Raw genomic sequence first — 10,224 nt, forward strand, 5'->3', positions numbered from 1 at the left:
ATCCATTTATATTTTTTTCTGGTATTAGTAGATTTTCTTTTGAATTATGAGATCGCATCCCATAGTATGGATATACCTCCATTTATTTGTTCCTGCGGATATGTGTTTCCTGTTTCAGGCAGTAAAACACATGAATAAACAAACAAAATGAAATAAACTGCTTATAAACACTTCTGTGTAAGATATTTTGTGGACATTTGTTTTTATAACCTTTGGGTAAATTTCTAGGAGTAAAATTCCTGAGTCAAGCAGAGATGGATGTTTAACTTCATAAATGCTATAAATAATTGCAGTTGCTCTATAAATAATTGATACAGTGGTTGTAGGCTCTTGTAATATTTCTGGAAATATATGAGAGTTTCAATTGCTCCACATCCTTTGCAACATTTGGTATTTTAATTTCTTTTATTTTTAGCTATTCTAGTGCATATGAAATAGTATCCCATTGTGATTTTAACTTGCATATTTCTGCTGACTAATAATGTAGATCATCTTTTATGTACTTAATAGTCACACATATATACACATACCTGCACACCCATACATACATATTAATGAAAGATCTGATAAAATATTTTCTCAATTTCTACATGGGTTGCATAAGTTTTTACATGTATAAAATACTTTGTAAATAGTATGTTAAAAATATATTTCCCTAGCCTTTGGCTAGAATACACACACACACACACACAACCCACATATATATGTAGACAAGTGGTAGTTTTTAATTTTGCAAAAGACTGACTTAGCCATAATTTTCTCTATATTTTATTTTTACCTACCCAAATTTGCAAAGGTTTTTCTTTGTTTTTTTGTTTATTTCTTTAAGTTTATAGCTCTAGATTTTGTGTATGCTTCTATAATCTATTTTTAGGTAATTTTTGTGGATGATATGTATAAATCAAGATGTATTGTTTTAAGGTGAGTATTCAATTCGTAAAGCCCTATTTTTAGAAATACTTGCTTTTCTTCAATTCATTTACTCTGGCATTGTTTTCCATAAAGTTATTGTGGTACTTTTGTCATAAAATATATTGTGGGATCTATTTCTGAATTCTCTATTACTTCATCATTATATATCATTGTATATATAGTGTATATTATATTGTATATATAGTGTATATTATATATGTAGTGTATATATAATGTACAAAGTTTTTACACTATATAGTATATATTCTATATACAATATAATTATGTAATGAAGTTATATAATTATTATATAGTATAAAAATAGATACATTATGTGTATAATATATACTGTATATACAATATAATTACATAATGCAATTATACACTTATATCTTATATATTACACAATATAATTATATAATATAACATATAACATAATATATAACATATAAATATATTTACAATAAAACCATACAATCTCCTTTATGGCACGGTGGCTCATGCCTGTAATCCCAGCACTTTGGGAGGCTGAGGTGGGCGGATCACGAAGTCAGGAGATTGAGACCATTCTAGCTAACACAGTGAAACCCCGTCTCTACTAAAAAATAGAAAAAATTAGCCGGGCGTGGTGGCAGGCGCCTGTAGTCCCAGCTACTTGGGAGGCTGAGGCAGGAAAATGGCGTGACCCCGGGAGGTGGAGCTTTCAGTGAGCCGACATCGTGCCACTGCACTCCAGCCTGGGTGACAGAGCGAGACTCCATCTCAAAAAAGAAAAAGAAAAAAAGAATTAAAATCAGGCTGAGTAATTTTAATTTGTTAATATCTATCAAAAGTTTTTAGTTCTTTGAATTTCCAAATATATTTTAGATTTAGCTTGTCAATTTCTACCAAATTTATTGCTAATGTATAGATTAGGATGACATTTAATCTACATGTCAATGTGGAGAGAATTTGCCTTTGAAAAAATATGAGACTTCTTACACACGAGCATAAGTTTTTTCTACTTAGTTATTAAGCTGCTCTTTCTTTATGTTAAGATGTCCTTTTGTACCAGTTTAAAATGCATATAAATCAGTGATAATATGATTGTTTTTAATGCTTTAGAGAGTGAGCAATATCTTTTAATGAGAGAGGAGGACTACCTTTTTCAGTCTGTTACCTGGGTATGTTGCATGATGCTGAAGTTTGGTATATGAATGATCCCATCACCCAGGTACTGAGCACAAATCTTTATATGTTGAAAAGCATTTAACAACTTTAAACACATATGAATCATAAAATATGCCCATGGAGACAGCCTCAGCTGTGGCACCTAGGTCGTTTTCTAGTGACAACAAAGCAAGTAGCCATATCTATGACAGCAGGTGCAGTGGCTGTGGCCCTGAGAGGACTCCATGGCTGTCCTGGGTATCTCTCCTGGCCCTGCCCTTCCTTTCTCAGGTCCTGAGCCCAGCAGTATCACTGAGACACAGCAGAAGTGGCCTGGAGCCATGCAGCTGCTCATCACATGTATCCTGAAGAGCAAGGAGGAACCTAGGACATTGTGGTGGCATCAGCCTGCCCTTCATGCATGTCAGTGAAGATCTGAGAATAAAACCCAGAAGTGGAATGAAATGAGTACTGTGGCAACATAGAGCCCACAATGGCTATTGTTTAGTGAAAAGGGGTGAGTACAGTGTGATAGGTAATGAGGAAAATGCCTTGAGTGGCTCAGAAGCCACTGAAGCCATGACATGAAATATATTAGCTTACAAATTAGGTGCTGGTGAAGGATGGAGCCCAAGTATAGAAGAGTTCAGCAACAAGAAAGAATCACAGAGGAGGATAGTCACGTTGTACTTGAGGAACTGAAGTAGAAAAATTAAAAAATTGATTATCCTTTTAAAATAAAAAATAGTAATAATAAAAGGTTTAACTGTAATAGGCATTAGTAACCCACTTAAAGTAAAAGTTAAGAAGAAATACTAAGTACCTTTCTGTAAAAACTGTAAAACATTAACCTTATCTCGTTCCCACATATTTTATAAAATCTGTAAATTTCTTTTTCTTCTTGCTATAAGACTGCAAAGTCATAAAATAAATAAGTATAATTTAAAAGACATGTTTTTCCCAAAATGTAAACTAAATCTCAAAAATGTCACATAATAATTAACTGCTTTTGTTCTCACTTCTATAAACCTGCTTCCTGCATCACATAATATCTGCCATCAACTGCTTAAAAGGCAACTGCTTTCTTTGTCTTGTGCTCAGACTTTTAGGATGCATGTCCACCGAGCTGGTGTATACCATAAAATAAACTCTCCTGCACCCCATTCTGTCTCTCCAGCCTCTTGATTTCCCGCAACAGTACAAGAACAAAAGCAACAGTTTGATATGAAAAAGAAGCATCACAACAGTAAAGAAAATAATATTAAATTAGCTAGATAATAAATTTCAAAAGACTTACCTGATAATGAGAAAGGTGAATATGAAGAAATGTTAGAGGCTTCAGAGGAAGAAAGCATGAATAAGGAAGCACTAAGTCAATGAACTGCTCTAAGAAGTGCCCAAGTGCAATACAGATGATGCAGTTCACAGAGGAGATGTGTTCAACACTCCAGTTATTAGCATAAACACTCTTACTACAATATCATTTTTCTTATTCTTTACAATCAATGACTTAAATGCTGAAATATAAACAAATTATAATTCACTGCCAAGAATTAAATGTAACCTTAGCGATTGATTAGACTGAGAATGTCTAAATGATACATAAGGTCTTGTGCCTTGTATTTCACGAAAAGTACAACACAGTGTCATCAGTCCAAAATTGCATTACTTTTATAAGGACACCAGCTAATTTGTAGAATATATTATGTAACTTCTTAGGCTTTAGAGAGTGAACGATAGCTTTTCAAGATAGAGAAGGACTATTTTTTTTTCAGTTTTTTTCTTTTCAACTTTTATTTTAGATTCAAGGGTACATGTGCAAGTTTGTTACCTGGGTATATTGCATGATGTTGAAATTTGGGGTGTGAATGATCCCATCACCCAAGTATTGAGCACAGTACCCACTAGTTAGTTTTTCAACCCTGGCCCCATTCCCCCCAAGTAGTCCCAGGGTCTATTGTTACCTTACCATCTTCATGCCCATGAGTACTCAATGTTTAGCTCCCAATTATAAGTGAGAACATGTGATATTTGGTTTTCTGTTCCTGTATTAATTTTCTTAGGTTAATGGCATGCAGCTGTATTCATATTGCTGCAAAGGACAAGATTTCATTCTTTTTGACGCCTTTGTAGCATTCCATAATATGTATGTATCACATTTTCTTTATCCAAACCACTGTTGATGGGCACATAAGTTGATTTTATGTCTTTGTTATTGTAAATAGTGCTGCAGTGAACATCAGAGAACATGTGTCTTTTTGATAGCACCGTATGTTTTCTCTTGAATATATACCTAGTAATGGAATTTCTGGGTCAAAAAGTGGTTGTGTTTTAAGTTTTCTGACATTTTCTACATTGTCATCTACAGTTGATGAGCTAATTTACATTCCCACCAACAGTGTACATGTGTTCCCTTTTCTCCACAGCCTACCCAACATCTGTGTTTTTTTTTTAATTTTTTAATAATAGCCATTCTGACTAGTATGAGATGATGTCTTATTTGGTTTTGATTTGCATTTCTTGGATGATTAGTGATGCCGAGCATTTTTTCACCTTTGTTGGACATTTCTTTGCCTTCTTTTGAGAAATTTCTGTTATGCCTTTTGTTCATTTCTTAGTGAAGTTGTTTTTTCGCTTGTTTAATTAATGAAGTTCCTTATAGATTCTGAATATTAGACAATTGTCCAAGGCATACTTATTGAATGTTTTTATGTTTCTCTAGGTAATCTGTTTACTCTGTTGATAGTTTCTTTTGGTATGCAGAAGATCTTTAGTTTAATTAGGTACCACTTGTCAATTTTTGTTTTTGTTGCAATTGCTTTTGAGGACTTAATCATTAATTACTTCCCAAGGTCCATGTCCAGAATGGTGTTTCCAAGGTTTTCTTCTAGGTTTTCTTCTAGGTTTCCTATAGTTTGAAGTCTTACATTTAAATCTTAATTCACCTTGAGTTAATTTTTGTATATGGTGAAATGTAGGGGTCCAGTGTCATTCTTCTGCATATAGCTAGTCAGCTATTTCGGAACCATTTATTAATAGGCACTCCTTTCCTTGTTGCTCATTTTTGTCAACTATGTTGAAGATTAGATGACTGTAGTAGATATGTGACTCTATTTCTGGGTTTTCTATTCCGTTGCGTTGGTCTAGGTGTCTGTTTTGTACCAACAAGTATCATGCTGTTTTTGTTATTGTAGCCTTAAAATATAGTCTGAAGTTGAGTAATTTGATGCCTCCAGCTTTGTTCTCTCTGCTAAGGATTGCTTTGGCTATTCAGGCTCTTTATGGTTCCATATACATTTTAGAAGTTTGAGTTCTAATTCTGTGAATAATGGCATTGATAGTTTGATAGGAATAGTATTGAATCTGTAAATTGCTTTGGGCTTTGGGCAATATGGTCATTTTAACAATATTGATTCTTCCAATCCATGAGCATGAAATCTTTTTTTTCATTTTTTTGTGTCATCTCTCTGCTTCCTTTAGCAATACTTTTTAGTTTTCCTTGTAGATATCCTTCACCTCCTTGGTTAGATGTATTCTTAGGTATTTGTGTGATTGTGTGTGTGTGTGTGTGGCAATTGTAAATGGGATTGAATTATTGATTTGTCTCTCAGCTTGAAAATTGTTTGTGTATAGAAGTGCTACTGAATTTTGTACATATATTTTGTATCCAGAAACTTAGCTAAAGTCATTTATCAGTTCCAGGAATCTTTTGGCAATCTTTAGGGTTTCTAGGTATAGAATCCTATCATTAGTGAAGATAATTTGACTTTCTCTTTTTATATTTGGATCCCTTTTCTCTTTATTTCTTTCTCTTGCCTGATTGCTTTGGCTAGGACTTTCAGGTTTATGTTGAATAGGAGTGTGAGAGTAGGTATCCTTGTCTTTTTCCAGTTCTCAAGGGGAATGCTTCCAATTTTTGCTTCTTCAGTGTGATCTTGGCTATGAGTTTTTCATATATGGCTCTTATTTCTTTGAGTTATGTTTCTATGATGCTGTATTAGTCCATTTTCATGATGCTAGTAAAGACACAGCCAAGACTGGGCAATTTACCAAAGAAAGAGGTTTAATGGGCTTACAGTTCCACATGGCTGGAGAAGCCTCACAATCACGGTAGAAGTGAAAGGCACATCTCACATAGCAGCAGACAAGAGAAGAGGGCTTGTGCAGGAAACTCCCATTTTTAAAACCATCAGATCTTGTGAGAGCCACTCACTATCATGAGAACAACATGGGAAAGACCCACCCCCATGATTAAATCACTTATACAAGGGAACTCCCACAACACATGGGAATTGTGGGAGTTATAATGCAAGATAAGATTTAGGTTGGGACACAGCCAAACCACATCAGATGCCTAATTTTTGAGGGATTTCCATGTTGAAGGGATGTTGGATTTTATCTAAAGCTTTTTTCCATATCTATTGGGATGATCACATTGCTTTTGTTTTAAATTCTGTTTTAGTGGTGAATTATGGTTATTGATTTACATATGTTGAAACAATCTTACATCCTAGGAATGAAGTCTGCTTTATTAAGGTAAATTAACTTTTGAATGTTCTGTTAAATTCTGTTTGCTAGTATTTTGTTGAGGATTTTTGTTGGCCTGAGTTTTCTTTCCTTTTTTTATTTTGTCTTTACCTGGTTTTGGTATCAGGGTGATTCTGGCTTTGTAGAATGAATTAGGGTAGAGTTCCTTCTTGAGTTTTTAAAATAGTTTTGGTAGAGTTGATGCCAGCTCTTCTTTGTACATCTTGTAGTACTAGGCTGTGAATACATCTGGTCCAGGGCTTTTTGTCACTGGCAAGGATTTTTCAGTGATTTGATTTTGGAACTCGATATTTGTCTATTCAGTATTTTAATTTTTTTCTTATTCAATCTTGAGATATTGTTTCCAAGAATATATCTATTTCCTCTAGGTTTATTTTTTTTTTAATGTGCATGGAGGTGTTTACAATAGTCTTTGATAATCTTTGTATTTCTGGAGGATCCATTGTAAAGTCACCTTTGTCATTTCTGATTGTGCTTCTTTGCATTATCTTTCTTTTATTTTTTGTTAATCTAGTTAGTAGTTTATCTTTTCTTATTATTCTTTCGAATAACCAACTTTTGGTTTTGTTGATTCTTTTATGTATTTTTGGGACTTGATTTCATTCAGTTCCACTCTTATTTTAGTTTATTTCTTCCCTTCTGCCAGCTTTGGGGTTACCTGTACTTGGTTTTCTAGTTCTTCTAGGTGTGATTTAGATTACTAATTTGAAATCTTTAATTTTGAGGTAGGCATTTAGTGAAATAAACTTTCTCTTAACACTGCTTTTGGTGCATCTCAGAGATGTTGGGTTGTAGTGTCTCTGATTTTATTTATTGTAAAGAATTTATTTCTGCCTTGAGTTTATTGTTTGCCCAAAACTCTTTGAGGAGTAAGTTGTTTAATTTCCATGTAATTGTGTGATTTTGAGAGATCTTCCTCGCATTTTTTTCTATTTTTATTTCACAGTGGTCTAAGAGTATGGTTGGTATAATTTACATATATTGGAATGTATTGAGACTTGCTTTATGGCCAAGAATGTGGTCAATCTTGGTGTATGTTTCATGTACTGATGAGAAAAACGTGTATTCTGTAGTTAATAGGTCAAATAGTCTGTTGATGTCTATTAGGTCTAATTAGTCAAGTGTTAAATTTAAGTCCAAAAATTCTTTATTAATTTTCTGCATTGATGATCTGTATCTAATGCTGTCAGTGTGGTGTTGAAGTCTACCATTATTATAGGACTGTCTAAGTCTTTTCATAGCTCTAGAAGTACTTGTTTTATGAATCTAGATACTCTAATGTTGGGTGCATATATATTTCAAAAAGTTATGTCTTCTTGTTAAATTTAACACTTTATCATTATAAAATGCCCTTCTTTGTTAGTTTTTACTGTTGGTGGTTTAGTTTCTGTTATATGATATAAGAATAGTGACTCTTGCTCTTTTTTGATTTCTATTTGTGTGGTAGATCATTATCCGACCCTTTGCTGTGAACTTACGGGTGTCGTTATGTATGAGAAGTCTCCTAAAGACAGCAAACAGATGAATCTTATTTTCTTTTTATCTAACTTGTCATCAGGGCTTTGTAATAGTGGTGCTTAGAACATTTACATTCAAGGTTAATGTTGACATGTGAGGTTTTGATCCTAATGTGAAGTTGTTATCTGGATGCTTTGCAGTTTCTATTGGGATTTTGCTTCACAGGGTCTGTGGGCTATGTACTTAACTGTGTTTTTGTAGTAGCAGGTATAATTCTTTTGTTTCCATATTTAGAACTCCCTTAAGTATTCTGTGTAAGGCTGGTAACAAATTCCCTTAGCACTTGCTCATCTGGAAAATGTTTTATTTTTCCTTCACTTATAAAGCTTAGTTTGGAGTGATATAAAGTTCTTGGTTGGAATTTCTTCCTTTTTTTTTTTTTTCTTTTAAGAATGATTAAAATAGGCCCCTAATCTCTTCTGATTTGTCAGGTTCCTGCTGAGAAGACCATTGTTAGCCTAATGGAATTCCTTTCGTATGCAATCTGCCCTTTTTTGCTATCTGCCTTTAAGATTTTTCCTTTAATGTTGACCTTGGACAGTCTGGTGACTATATGCCCTGGTGATGTTCAGCTTATATGTTATTTTTCAGTTGTTCTCTGTATTTCTTATATCTGGATTTCTACCTCTCTGTGAGAATAGGAAAGTTTACTTGAATTATTTTCTTAAATATACTTTCCAGGTTTTTTTCTTTCTCCTGCTCTCTCAGGAATGCCAATAATTCATAGGATTAGTTGCTTAACATAATCCATCTTTCTTGAACACTTTGCTCATTTAAAAAAATATATTTTCTCTTTACTTTTGTCAGACTGAGTTAGTTTGAAAGACCAGTCTTCAAGTCCTGAAACTTTTTCTTCTGCTTGTTACAGCCTATTTATAATGTTTTTAATTGTACTTTGAAATTCCTTAAGTGTGTTTTGCAATTTCAGAAGCTCTGATTGATTTTTTTTAAGATATTTATCTCTTTTTTCATTTCCTAGGTTGCTTTAGAAGTTTCTTCATGTAGCTTTTCAACTTTATCTTGGATTTCATTGAGCTTCTTTGCAATCCATGCTTTTAATTATCTGATCTTTCTGAGTTTCCATTTTAGTTAGAGATGATAAGAAAATACAATCCTTTTGGTGGTGTCACTACAGTCAGATTTTTCATGGTGCCAAAATTCTTGCACTGGGTTTTTCTCATCTGGAGATGTTAGTACTTTTAAATTTTGATATTATTTTTATGAGGGTAGAATTTTTGTTCTTTTTGTTTCATTACCGATAATGTTACCTCTTAAAATAATTTTTCTTTCCCTTTCCCTTTTTTTTTTCATCTTTCAAGAGTGTTACGGCAGAGAATGCACGGTAGGGTCTTTTGGCTTTGCTTCTACAGCCCTATACACTTCTTTTGGCAGTATGTGTGTGTATATATATATATACACACATACTGTGGGATGTGTATTGGGATGGACTGGGATGGACTGGGTGTGTCCACCTGCATGTCCCCTGAAGGCAGGCACAAGCACCAATGCCAATGGAGAATCCAGTGCATGGCCACCAGGCACCCAGAGATGTTCCTAGGTGTAAATCTGGGAGAACTCCTTAGCTCCAAGTTCTCCTCATGGGGATAAGGGGGACCTAAGCTCCTAATCCATTAGTCTGGATGCTCCTGATTCCTGGAGATCTGCTGCCTGGGTGTGGAGCAGAGAGGGCCACCCTTCACGAAGATCTCTGTGCAGTAGGGGAAAGGCAACTCAGGGTGCTGGACCAAGCAAGCAGATTACCTGAATGCCTGGAGATATGCCTGGGCATGGAGCAGAGGGGGTCTTGCTGAACCACAGTCTATGTCCAGGAAAGGTGAGGCATGTCAGACTGCTGATCCAGGTGAGTGGATACTCCAAATGGCTGGGGATCTTCCAGGGAATGGAGTGGAGAGAGCTCTGCTGCAACATTATCCATACCCAAGAAGGGTGGGGAGGCTCAGGCTGCCAAACCAGGCAATTGAGTGCTCTGAACCAGGTGAATGGGTGCTCCAAAGGCCTGGAGAAGTGCCTGGGTATGGAATACAGAGAGCCTCACGGCACCACAATCTATATCTAGGAAAAGTGGAGTGTCTCAGG

This window comes from Pan troglodytes, chromosome 4 (assembly GCF_028858775.2).
Source record: "Pan troglodytes isolate AG18354 chromosome 4, NHGRI_mPanTro3-v2.0_pri, whole genome shotgun sequence".
NCBI classification, from domain to species: Eukaryota; Metazoa; Chordata; class Mammalia; order Primates; family Hominidae; genus Pan; species Pan troglodytes.